The sequence below is a fragment of the Tenrec ecaudatus genome (assembly GCF_050624435.1).
Source record: "Tenrec ecaudatus isolate mTenEca1 chromosome 14 unlocalized genomic scaffold, mTenEca1.hap1 SUPER_14_unloc_3, whole genome shotgun sequence".
NCBI lineage: Eukaryota > Metazoa > Chordata > Mammalia > Afrosoricida > Tenrecidae > Tenrec > Tenrec ecaudatus.
In genome coordinates this window covers 1,829,799-1,843,198 of record NW_027457646.1, presented here as the reverse complement: position 1 = coordinate 1,843,198, position 13,400 = coordinate 1,829,799, and positions in this window count along the sequence as shown.

Below are 13,400 nucleotides of genomic sequence, written 5' to 3'. Positions count from 1 at the left end.
AGTCTGTGCTTCTGGGAGATCCTATTGACTTTGACACAAGAGGCTTTAAACTATTAAATATTTTAGAAAAATCTTTATGCAGTTCCAATGTCATCTAAGACATCTTCTCTAGCAAAGTTAAGACTTTGGTGTGTTTCTGTCCTAATGGGAACGCTCTCACTAAAAATATGATATTTATTGTTAATATTACAATTGTGTTGAAGAAAAGTTTACTGTAAGGCCATGTCTGTTACTGTGATTTCTTGTAATATTAATGTGAATGCTTTTTTCTCTTCTCTTTTATTTCAACCCAAATAGTAACTTTCATTATAAAACCAGAAATGAGAAATAACCTAAATGTCTAAAAAGAGATAAATTGTAGTATATGCGTGTTCCTTCTCTAAGATGTTAAGCATTAAAATCAATTCATGCTGACTAGATATAAACTTATGGGTCTATTGCCACATAAATGAAATAAATTGAGTGAAATATGTTAAGCAAATGAGCATACATACTGTCTTAAATCAGCTATATATAAATCGCTTATTGTGTATGAAACAATATGAATAGGACTGTATTCTGTGTATCGCAATCACATAATAAGGAACCATTTCCAAGTAATAATCCCAATGAATCCTTCTGGGAGACTCATTTACGTTTAAGGTGGAACAGTGAGCATTTTGAAAATATTCAGCCATAGTTGCCACTGTATATTAGGAAGATATGCAAATACCGCCCCCCCCTTCTGCTAATAAAATCCACACCATTCCCAACCATACAGCTCTGGGAAAAGATCCTCAGTACCAGAGTCCCCAGGTAAGCCCATTCAGTAGTTTGTATGAACACAGACTTGTCTCACTCAGGTATTTTAACAAGTCATTTTATTGAGAGCTAGTGTGTGGAGCAGGAGACTGGAAATGTGTCATGGTTTTCATGACCAGCATATTCTGTGTTTGCAAGTGTCAACACTAATGTGCAACCGGCTGGGTCTGAAGGAGACTTGAGGGAGCTTAAGATGTCTTTGAGATTCTTTTGTGCAATCTCTGGATTCACTTTCAGTAGCACTGCTGTGACCTGTATCAGTCATGCTCCAGGCCTACAGTGGGTTTCACATATTAGTACTGTTGCTATCGCATATTATGTAGATTCCGTGAAGGCTGGTGTACCATCTCTAGAAACATTGCCAAGAACACACTGTATCAGCGAATGGACAGTCTAAAAGTCAATCACAATTCCATGTATTACGGTGGGTAAGACACACGGAGGGAAGTCAGTGTGAGTACAGATACGAACCGCCCATGCAGGGAGGGAGCTGTGTATTGTAGGGTGCTGTAAGGGCCTGAAAAGAAGGAAGCATTCTGACTCTGGAGCATTTGGAGAGGGAGTTTCAAGTCAGGTTTCTTACTTTGATCCAGGGTTCTTCATCTCATAGTTTCCCACTTGGAATCTATATTGTTTATGATTCAGTGCCTACCCTTAATATTTGTGGATTCAAAGTTGTAAGAAGAGAAAACATTCTGTTGGAGAGGAAAACAAACAAATGAGCTTGTTCTACAGGGAGTGTATATTACTCTGTCAGGGGTGATCAGCATATGTCTTGAGGTCAGTATGTTAGTCTGGGTGGATTGTAGAAATCAATTCATAGGCACTTCTATGTGTATAGAAAGAGCTTTATAGAAGCAGCAATTGTAAATTGAGAAAGCATACCAGCCCAGGACAGATCAAACTTATAAGTCCAATAGTAGTCCATATGTCTGACACCAATCTGTAAATTCCTCTCGATTCATGCAACATATGCAACAACGCTGAGTACAGGCAGATCACAGGCTAGTTAGTGGGTGGAAGGTCTTGTGGATCCAGTGGCCTTGAAAGCATCTTAGTGCTAACATGGGTTTCCATGGGACTCCTCCAGCTCCAAGGCTCTGGCTGCTATTTGCGTAGCTCCATGTGACTTGTGAACAGGAATGCCTCGCATGGAGAGAATGTATGTGGCCTCTAGTGAGATGTTTATCTTATTTGCACCTCCAAATTAGGTCATTTAGCTGCAAACTGATTGACAGGCTAGAGTTCATTCCTTTGCAAGTTGACAGGAAATCACTTAACTGCCACAGTCGAATAGCTTTCAGGCAGACTCAGTGAAGTTCCTGGGTAGTGCTAACTGTTAAGGACTCAACTAATGGCTGTAAAGTTGGTGGTTTGAAAATTGGTGTCATTTATTCAAGTATAATATATTGAAAAAAGTTGCTTTTCACCCAAACTAAAAGTCTGCTAAAACTGATCATTTCCAACTCCTAGTAATCCTATAGGACAGATGAGAACTTCTCATATAAGAATACCAAGCCTGTAGTTCCTTATGAGGTTATTCTAACAAAAATTTCTCCCACAGAGCAGTTGCTGGGTCTGAATGATTGACTTTTCATTTAACTACTGGGCAAGTCACCACTGTACAACCATGGTAGGTAGTTCTTACCTATCCATTCAAGTGAAAATTTTAAAATATTATATTCTGTCAAATAATCATTATAGTTTAAAATTATATATTTCCGAAAGTCTTGCTGTTTTTCTTCCTGACTCTTTCCCTAGATCAAGGATCAGCAAATTTCTTTTTTGAAAAAGGCCTGAAAATCATACTTTATAATTCCACTGGTCATATACTCTTGGAGACTATTACTGAACCCAACTGATGGAGTGTGAAAATAGCAGCAAGCAGTAGAGAAGGACATAGCCATGTGCTGATAGAATTTTATTCACAAAGAGAGACTCTTGGCCATGAGCCTGTTAACCAAAGCCCTATCTGAAGGTCTGCATAAGTAACAGACAACATTCTTCCTTAAAACAATTTTATTGGAACTTCATGTACATATGCTTCAATTCAATAATTCAGTCATATCAAGAATAGGTGTAGAGCTGTCTATCTTCTCTGCACCAAGAGCAACTCCCCTGACACTACTCCTCATCCCCTGAAAATGTATGCCTGCACCAAATTCATCTCCACCCTTTCCTTGGTCAGGAACACCTCCCAGTTGTTTACTCGACCCTTGTCTGTGTAGGTGCCGAAATAACTGGAGACACTGACAGATGAGCACTTCATCAGCTCGAGAGTCCCACATTCCCTGACCTCACTGATCCCTTGTCGAAGCTTCTAGTCAGCACCATCTCAAGGGACATTGACATAGCAGCCAAGCTCATTGGAGCCGGGACTGGAACAGTTGGAGTGGTGTCTCTGGAGCCGGCATTGGGACTGGGTTTGGGAGCCTCATCCTCGGTTATGCAGGAACCCCTCTCTGAAGCAGCAGCTATTCTACATCATCCTGGGCCTTGCCTTCTTGATGGCTTTTAATGTAGGGGTTTTTAATATAATATTCACATGTAATACACTTGCATAGTTAAATCACTTTTTAAAAGAATTGTAAATATATATATACCTATATCATAACAAATTCTTATGTTCCCTCCCCCTCTTGCATTCATTGCTTGCTCCCCAAATCCCCTCACCCTCCTGACTCCTTTGCTCCCCACATGCCCCAGAACAATGTATCAGTTATTGTCTCTAAGTATCCACTCCTTCTGTGCTTAACACACTTGGAAACCCAATAGAAACAATAAAACACATAGAAACAATAAAACACAAAAACAAAACAGCAGGAAGAGAATAAAAACATTATAAAAATGAAAGTAAAGAGTAAGAAAGGAAAGTTCACCTTCAGTATTTTAAAGTCCAGAGGTGGGTGGGGATCTGTTGTAGAACAAGTGAGAAATACTTGACCCTAGAGCAAATTCAGGTTGGGTCAAGAGGTAGGTCAACTGACCAAGTATCATATTATGCCATGGTCTGATCCACTATGATCAAGTTTGCAGTCATCTCTGTCTGATAATAAAGCTTGTCAAGAGGATCTGCCAAATGCCTAATATGACTAGATATTCTCCAGATGGACTTTGAGTTTCCACTGTCCACTTAGCCTTTAACAAATTGGAGGTTCACAATTGTAGCTCTGAAACTTTTCCCTTCATCATATTTGTATTTTGTTGTCACCATCTTTGGATCACACAGGCTGATGTGCTTCTTCAGTGTGGACTTACTTGACGCCTCACTTAGACTGGTGCTTGTTTGATAACAAGACCTTTAAGACCCCAGATAATCGATAGCCTTGCACCATTTGCTTTCTTCACCACACTTTGCTCTAATGCCCTTATCTTTAGTGATCTCCCCATGAAGGCGAGGATTGTGCAGAGCCATGTTATAAGATCCTGTCCTCAGAATAAGATCACCTAGAGCACTGATCTAGCTAAATCTTGTCACAAACCATGGGCACTTCTATCGAGTACCTGGAAAGTGACAGGTGAGACTCCACAACCACCAAGGTAGATGAGGAGGACGAAATGAGAAGAGAAGTGGGTGCTCCCCCCTTTTTTGTATGCTTTATTTATTTATTTTTAAAATATTTTATTAGGGGCTCATACAACTCTTATCTCAATCCACACATATACATGCATCAATTGTATAAAGCACATCCGTACATTCTTTTCCCTGATCACTCTCAAAGCATTTGCTCTCCACTTAAGCCCTCTGCATCAGGTCCTCTTTTTCTTCCCCTCCATCCCTGCTTCCCCCTCCCTCATGAGCCCCTGATAATCCACAGATTGTTATTTTGTTATATCTTGCCCTATCCGGAGTCTCCCTTCCCCGCCTTCTCTGCAGTCCATCTCTCAGGGAGGAGGTAACATGTGGATCCTTTTAATCAGTTCCCCCTTTCCAACCCACTCACCCTCCACTCTCCCAGCCTCGCCCCTCACGCCCCTGGTCCTGAAGGTATCGTCCACCCTGGATTCCCTGAGCCTCCAGCGCTATTATTCTATCTTTCTGTATTTGTTTATAGTTTCTGTTATTTGTTTCCTGTTTGGAGCACAGAAGAAGACAACCACTGAGGCAATGGTTTATCTGGTAGGGGAGGGAGAAGGTAATTGGGGAGTGATCAGAGGGTGCGGGAGGCAGGAGGAAACATTAGAGCTGATTGTGATGATGCATACGGAACTCTTTTTAGGTCTGGTTTAACCAGGGAAGTGTGAAAATTATATCAAGAAAATTATTTTTAAAAAGAAACCAAACTTTTTACTGTGCGTGAAGGAGGAAGAATTTTTGCTTAGGGGACAGTGAATTCATTTTAATGGGTGTGTAGCAATTCACAGAAGAATAAAAATAATAGTTGTACAACATAAAAAGAATGGTCAGTGGCACCGAAGCACACATGTAGAAGTTGTTGAATTGGTAACTGCTTTCTTGTGTATATTTTTGCAAAATAAAAAGTTACATAAATGATAATGATTATGGGGGAGAAAATAATGTAAAATTGATTGTGGTAAGGATTATACAACCCTTTTGATATGGTTGAATTACTGAATTGTATATTATGTGGATAAATTATCAATAAAATGTCATTTTGTTATTTTTTAAGAGAAGTGGATGCTCAGAAATAGTCATCATTTTACCCTCACTTTACCCAATAACCTGAATCTCTCATAGACTAACCTTGTCCTTAGGATAGGATGGAGCTACCAAGAAAGAAGGTCACCAAGGAAAATGGCATCCTCGGGAATTTCCTTCATTGTGGCTCACAGCTCAGGCCAACCACGTGCATTTCTACCAAACTGCCCATGGTTTTCAGGGAGGACTTGTTTGTCCACAGTCAGTGTGAATGATGAAGAGGAGAGATTGAATCACAGAACGCGGGTCAGGAACATCCCCTCCAGGGGCCATTGCTCAGCCTTTCCTACTCGGAGCCAACCGTCTGCTTCCACAAACACAGCACACGTGGATCACCTGCAGTGTAAAATATGGCGGCACAACTCAAACTCATATTCTTCCCATGTTGATCAGAGATACCTGTGGCGGTGACACCCTTCTGGATTCCTCTTGGTGACATGGATGTTTTACCCTGTGAGCACCTTGAACATCAAACACAGTGCTTTTCATCTTAGAACTCTTTTAAATTAGATCTCCTCTGTACTCCTAGCTGTAATAGTGCAGGTAGAGGTGCTACAGACCAGTGATGGGCTCAGAAAGCTTTCTCAGAGGGCTATGTCTCACTGCCATGTCTGCAGATAGCAAATTTCTAGATCTATCAGGCTCTGGAGAACAAAGCGTGTGTTATGTGGCAAAGAAGCCTAGTGATGACAATTTTAGCAACAGCCCCGTCTTCAAAATCAACACACTGCAACCATGATAGCTCAGCCAGCTAAGCATGTTTTAGCAATAATCTGAAACCTGGAGACACTGGCATGTATTATGTGGGAAAAGTACCAGGAGGCACGGTGAAAGGAACGTGGACAAACATCTCAAGCGTCAGGAGACTAAGAGGGCAGCAGAGGGAGCTCAGGGTACAGGGGACACAGTTTTTGCCATGGGAGCAAGGACAGGGGTGCTGAGTGCTTGTTTCCTCTTGTGTCTAGACTTTCCCAATTTACCCAAGCCGAGAGCCTCTCCGGGAACTCCTCCGGAAGGGCAGTTCAAATATCTCTTATTTTCCTGCCCTGAAAATCCATCGTTCTTCCTGAGAAGACAGGGAGAAACACATCAAACTTGGGATAAGTTGAAATCAATCCCAGAAGGCCCAGTGTTCTCTCAATGTCATTAAATTCTGCCCTCAATGTGCTTCTTTCAACACATTCCGTTTCTCTCCACTGTTGTATTTTTCCCCAAATGCCAGTTGGTTGAAACTGTATGTGTGCACATCTGACGCCAAATATCTTTTGAAGAGAAAACAACTCAAAACAAAGCATGATTTTACAATTCCTGAAATAATTTATACTTAAATAATTAAGTGCCGGGAGGCACTGAACTGCATAGTGTCTGCTGGGAGAGAGGCGTAGTCTCAAAGTTTTTGGCATTTTCAGGGCCCCAGTTGGGAGGCGTGGTCGACCATACTGGTTAAACCCATTGGCTGAATCAAGCCCATCTGACCTAGATGGCGTCTCAACCAGGTGTGCCGGCTTCCTCTCAGAAAGACCTGAATGTGAGCATGCCCTTTAGCCTTAAGCAAGGGTCGAGAGAGGCTTTGGCACGTAGAGTGACAGCCCATAGTTCTGCCTCACAGCATCAGTGTCTAAAGAAGACATGGGTGTTGGAGAGTGTGGGGCAATGATGATACTCTCGGGTGGACCTGATGGTTTCAAGGAACTCCATACTGCCCAGTCCTCGACACACAGGATAATTCCATACTGTCCAGTCCTCGACACACAGGATATACGGGAGCCTCAGTCAGGGCAGGAGCAATGAAGGCTGGAGGGAGAGAACACTGGGCTCAGAAATGCTGGGTTTTCCTTTGGCCATTCACACACACCTCTTAGGAAAAGAGATCTCTCATTGCAGCCTAACACACAAATAAGTTCAAAAGAAGAATTACCCTACAATGGCCTCAGAAGAAACAAAAGAACCTCTATTGATAAACACAGGGTTCCCTCCTATGCAAATTATTCTGCAGGCACTAGGTTAAAATCCCAGCCTTGGGTACTGAAAGCTATCAGTTCTCTTCTGACAGGGCTGTGGGTCCCTTGGGAAAGCAGAACTGTGGTCTAAAGATGCCATTTCTGTGAGTTCTGTGCCTGGTGACAGTTCCCCAACCTGAGGGTCTCATATATCAGTGTTGATTCTATGAGGATGGTTGTAACTGCAAGTGACTGACATATTCCAATTATTTTTATTTACAGGCGTCCTGTCCCAGGTGCCGCCTCAGGAGTCAGGGCCAGCACTGGTGAAACTCTCCCAGAAGCTGTCCCTCACCTGCACTGTCTCTGGTGTCTCCATCACCAGCATTGGTTACGACTGGAACTGGATCTGCCAGACCTGAGAGTAAGGACTGTGGTGGATGAGATACAGAGATTATGATGGTGGTACAGATTATAACCCGTCATTCCTGAGCCGACTTTCCATCACCAGAGACACATGGAGGAATCAGTTCTCCCTGCAGCTGAGCTCCGTGACTGCTAAGGACACCGCCATGTATTCCTGTGCAAGGAACAGTGAGGGAAGTCAGTGTGAGCCGACACAAGCCTCCCCTGCAGGGAACACATTGGGCAGCAGGGGGCATGCAGGACACACTGAACACACACACCCAGTCCTAGACAGACACATGAATGACAGGGAGGATTTCCTGTTGAATGAGGGTTTCCTCTCTTACCTCTCAGCCACACCAGGGACAATTTTTTTTCTCTCCACTCACCTCTAAATTTACAGGCTTTTTAATTTCCTCCCTGCATACTTGAACGGAGGAACAAATATTAAAGTTACTCTGATCCTTCATACTCATCTTGTATGACCGATTTTCCTTCTCTACAAACTGATTATCATGGTCATTCTCATCCTATCTGTTACTCAAAATCTGTTGACAATGAAATACAGGCATGCACAGATTCATGAGTGCAAAGCATGATTTCAAATGTCCTGAGCTCGCTGATCTATTACAGCCCGGGCAGGCCTCTGGAGTTCTTTCTACAATGCTCCCTGTGCACTGTGTGTGATAATTGACTAAAGATCTCTAAGTCTGAGAAAATAAATGGGTGACTTCTGGGGTTAAACTTGTGGCATATCCTTCATAATGCTTGCTCTCCACTGTCTCCCTTGATGCAAAAACAAGTGTTCCAGGCACAGAGGGGGACAGGTGAACTGGAATGAGCTGTCTGGTTCGCGGACTCCTTTGTAAGATTACTCATTGGAGTCCCAAGGAAGTGAACGCTTGTTGGAATGAAAACTTTGATTTCCAAAAGAAAGCAAATGTGTCATAAGAGGAGGACATTCCACACTCATATCTCAGAATGCTTTTTAGAACTGAGAATAGTGTGACTTCACACGTATTTTGAATCTGTGATCAGGGGAACTGGTTCCTAGAGAAAGGACATCCTGTTTGGTAGAGTGTCAGCAAAACAGAGGAAAACGCTCAGTTAGAAGCACAGACAGAGTGGCTGCAAAAATGGTATCAAACTTAAGAGCAAGTGAGGATGGTTCAGGACTTGGAAGTTTACTTATTTGCTGTAAGTCTTCATGAGTAAAACTGACTCAAAAACACCCAGCATCTTTGATGGCCTGAGGTGCAGAATGGTCAGCTAAGTGTAATTACCTAAAATAATCTGAAACCGTTTTTTAAAATTTTAAATGTTAAATAATTTTAAAATTATTTAACATTTAAAATTTAATAAATGTACCAGTCCTAATTAAATTACAGCTATATGTTTTTCAATCAGGAGAACAAAGTATAATAAATAACTTATATATAATATATGCAAATAAAGGTTATTTACAACTCCACTACCCTGGTGGCATAGTGGATTTCACATTGGGATGCTAAGTACAAGGTAAGCAGTTCAAAAGCATCAGCCACTCCAAGGGAGACAGATGAGGCTTTAAAAAGATTTACAAGGAATGTAAATTATATAATCCAAATCCAAAGAAGCCAATAGTATCAGAGCTTAAAAAACAAAAATTTTTAAATAGTATCAGAGCTTAACTTGTGAGATTCTGGCATGCAGAAGGCCATGGATGACAGTGGAAGCTCAAAATACATTTGCAGGATCTCCACAGGGAATACACCTCCTGTGATTTCCCTCTGACCGTAACTGAGGGGTGGAAAAAGCTGGTGATCAGAGAGTATTGGAGAGATGACTATAGAATTTCAGAGTGACACATCTGACTTTGATGGTTAAAACTTTTCACTTGATCTCTCCTTTTATGAATTTTGTGCTGAATCTGGGTTTTAACATTTTATGTGATTTTTACAAATTTAAGGGATTATTTCTGCTGTGTTTTGTTATTGTTGGTAGCACTTTTGATCCTCATATATTTTTATATGTTTCTTAATGTATGAAGCACAGGGTGGGTGACTCTACAGAATAAGGGTTCCTGGGGGTTTCAGCAAGAGAGATGGGGGAGTTAATAGGAGTTGAAGAAGGAAAAAACATGTTTTCTAACTCTAAAACACTGCTGGATACAATTTAACTGTAGAATGGGATGATGTCTGGATTAGGTCTTAATAAAAGGGTTTTTGTTTGAAAGAAATAAAATGTTAAAACATATTAGTTTTGAAAAAATGTTTTAAAATATTTTTATTTTGAATACTTTCAAAAATTATTTTAACAAAATAATATTGAAAATTAAATAAGAAATCTAACATCGATATAATATTATCTATTATATATTTCATAATAAAATTGCCAATTTCTCAATTAAAAAAGTTTTACAGTGCCTAAAACTCTAAGAGGCAGATTTACTCTACTCTAGACAGTCACTATGAGTCAGTGCCAGTGAGTTACGTTAATTGTGTTTCCAATTTGAATCTTATTTTGGTTGCTTATGTCCATTAGTTTATTTTCTGTATTTTGTTTAAACATATTTAATACTATTGTCAGGAATTGTTTTTTTTCCCATTACCATGGTCTTCATAGAATTTCCTACATTGTGTTTTTAGGTTAATAATCTCATCTTTTCTGTGACATCATTTATGATATTGTTTATATTTATTAACATGTTAATGGTTTTCCTTTTAAAGATATTTTTTCTGGTTGTGCTTCAATTTACAAAGTAGCTTGATAAAAATAACCTTATTCTTCCATCCATTTGCATTTTCCCCTTCTTTTATAGTGTAAGGACGACTTAACAGAATATTTCCGTTCAACCAATGTCTGAGGTCACCAGAAAAAGCACACCTTATTCACAGGCATTGGATGCAATAGTTTTCTCACAGAGAGAAGAGACAGAGCCGGCTCATCATCAGGAATGGGCACCAGTCTCCACAGCCAGTGGTTTCACACTGTGGCCAGTGCAGGAATGGAGGTTTGCAAGCATCCCTCCTTTGTGCTGAAAGTGAAGAACAGTGTTCCCTCCTCAACAGCCGAGATAGAGAAATAAGGTTGTGCTATAAGGTGGAATCTACTGGAAGGCTGTGCTATAAGGTGGAATCTACTGGAAGGCAGTGATATGGTTTTGTTGTTGTTGTTTTGTATATTCCATGTAATTTATGTAACAATCGGTTTGGGGAATGTTGGCTTATGTTCAGAAGAAGGTAGGTGTGTTGTAGGATGCCAGCTACTAAAGAGTATTTTTAGATCCAGAAGCCTTGGGAAAGGCAGTCAGACAGCAAGGTCATCACATTCCAGTAGCCAGCCTGACACATTTGGTCCTAAGCACACCTGGGTCTGTGATGGACTCTGGGGAAGGGCAGCAGACTGCACTTGGACTGCCTGCTTCTTCAATTTCCAATTCCTATTTGGGTTTATCTCAGATGTATTTTTGTCATGGGCGGTAACATTCTTGAATTTTTGTTCTTTGTTTATCTGTTTTACATTAGATGACACCCAGAATTGATGAACACATCGAGATAGCAAAGAGAATAAGAGATTCTGGGGCCTACAGTAGGGGGTGGCGGGGATAAAAGGGAGCTAATGCCAAGGAGTTCAAGAAGGAAGGGGGTGTTTTGAAACTGATTCTGGTAACAATTGTTCAATGCTGCTTGATGCACTTAAACTAAGAATTGATATGATTATAAGCACCAAATAAAATGGTTTTGGAGAAAAAAATGAGAAAATAATTAAATATTAAATAAAGACTATTCCATTGCTAACAATTTTTTAATTTCAAATTTCTGGCTTATATCATAATCTCTTTTCCAGCTCAATATTTTAGCTAGTGTTTTGAAGTGTTGTACCAGCAAGACTTTCCATCAGTTTCTGATTATGCATGAAGAAATTATCTTTCATTTTTAATTTATTTTTCTCATGGTACATGTATAGGCAACAAAATAAATTTTCAACAATTCTTTTCATGAATGATTCAGTGGCCTTAGATTATCATCATGTTCAACAATTGCCAACAGCTGTAAGCTTTCCTATCACACACATCACAGACACCCATCAAAAAGAATTGACTTGACAATTCCCTCCTTTACATGGGACAAATAACTTTTACTTTCTTGCTTCAATTATTTTGAATAGAAGTCTGCTTTAAGTATCTTTCTCTTCATGTGGAAAGAGTGAAGCCTACACTCTGTTCAATACCTTCATTGTCTTTCAGGCAGATTTCTTTCTTAATCAGTATTTTATTGAGGAATATATCTCAATATAATATCTATGTAATTATCTATATCTATAGATCATACTTCCTTCCACTGTACCCAATTCAGATTGTCTTCAAGGTGTAGCACTCTCTACCTCCAAAGTTTTTCACAGTGAGGGAGAGTCAGTGTGAGTCCAGACATAAAACTAACCTCAGGGAGAAAGCTGACCTGCAGGAATGCTAAGGACCCATCAGCTCTGGACCAAGTGAAGAAAGAAGTGAGGACAGGAGATGGATAAGGACTGCAGTGCCTGGTCAGCGAGAACTGCTGTGCTGACCACTGTGGTAGCTCTACTGCCCATGGCAGGAAACCTGCTGAGACAACTCCAGGTAACACTCCTGACCAATATCAAGAATACTTGGGACCAGATGACGGAAGGGAGGTTCACTCCGCTATGGGAATGTGCTAATCTGTTCACTGAAATGTTGAAATCCACAGACACACGTGTATAAAAGAGAGTTGTAATTAAATATTAAATGCACATCAAGAAAACTTCCCTAAAAGATCTTTTTAATCTCATAAGCCCACCATTATGCCATAGGCCCCCCAGAATCCACAACCATCTACAAAAGAGATGGAATGAGGCTGACTGCTATTAAGAGCAAAGTCAGAGAAAGCAAAATAATCTCATATTTGGTGGGCATCTGCATATAGCTGGGGAGCATCCAAAGCTGTTTCACGTAGATAATGTGGCTTCTGCTGAGATATGTCTGAGTGTACGTGAAGTTTGGAAGGAGTAACATTTAACTGGCTAAGGCATCATCTCACTTTACTGAATTTCAAAATCAAGATGCTCAAGAACTTGCAATGCTAAAGTGACCAATGCATGAATCATTCCGCCCTTCAATTAACACCACCTGTGCATTTTGGACATTTGGCATGATAAGCTAACAATATGAGTGAGCATAACCTGTTGTGAAAAACAGGAAGATACAGAAAGCTCCATTGTTTAATGTAATTATTGTATACGGGAACATGCAGGATGTAAAATTTCCCATATGTATCTGAAGATGGAAAATGACAATGCCCCTTGACCAAAAAAAACAAAACAAAAAAAACCATGTTGAGGCACTCTCAAAATGAAAAAGGTAAATCTGGGTGAGGCAACACAGAAGGCAGCCAGTGAAACGCGGCATGTTAAGATTTCCTTCACATTCAAATAGTTGAAAATCTAAGGCATGAGCTGAGAATAGTAAAACTGTTTGATGCTCCATAATCGGTGCAGAGAAAACACCAGAATAATTGCCTCTTCCTTAATATACTTGAATCTGCTGGAGTTACATTTGGAGGTGAGATATGGGAAACTGTTTGAATTACAATAGT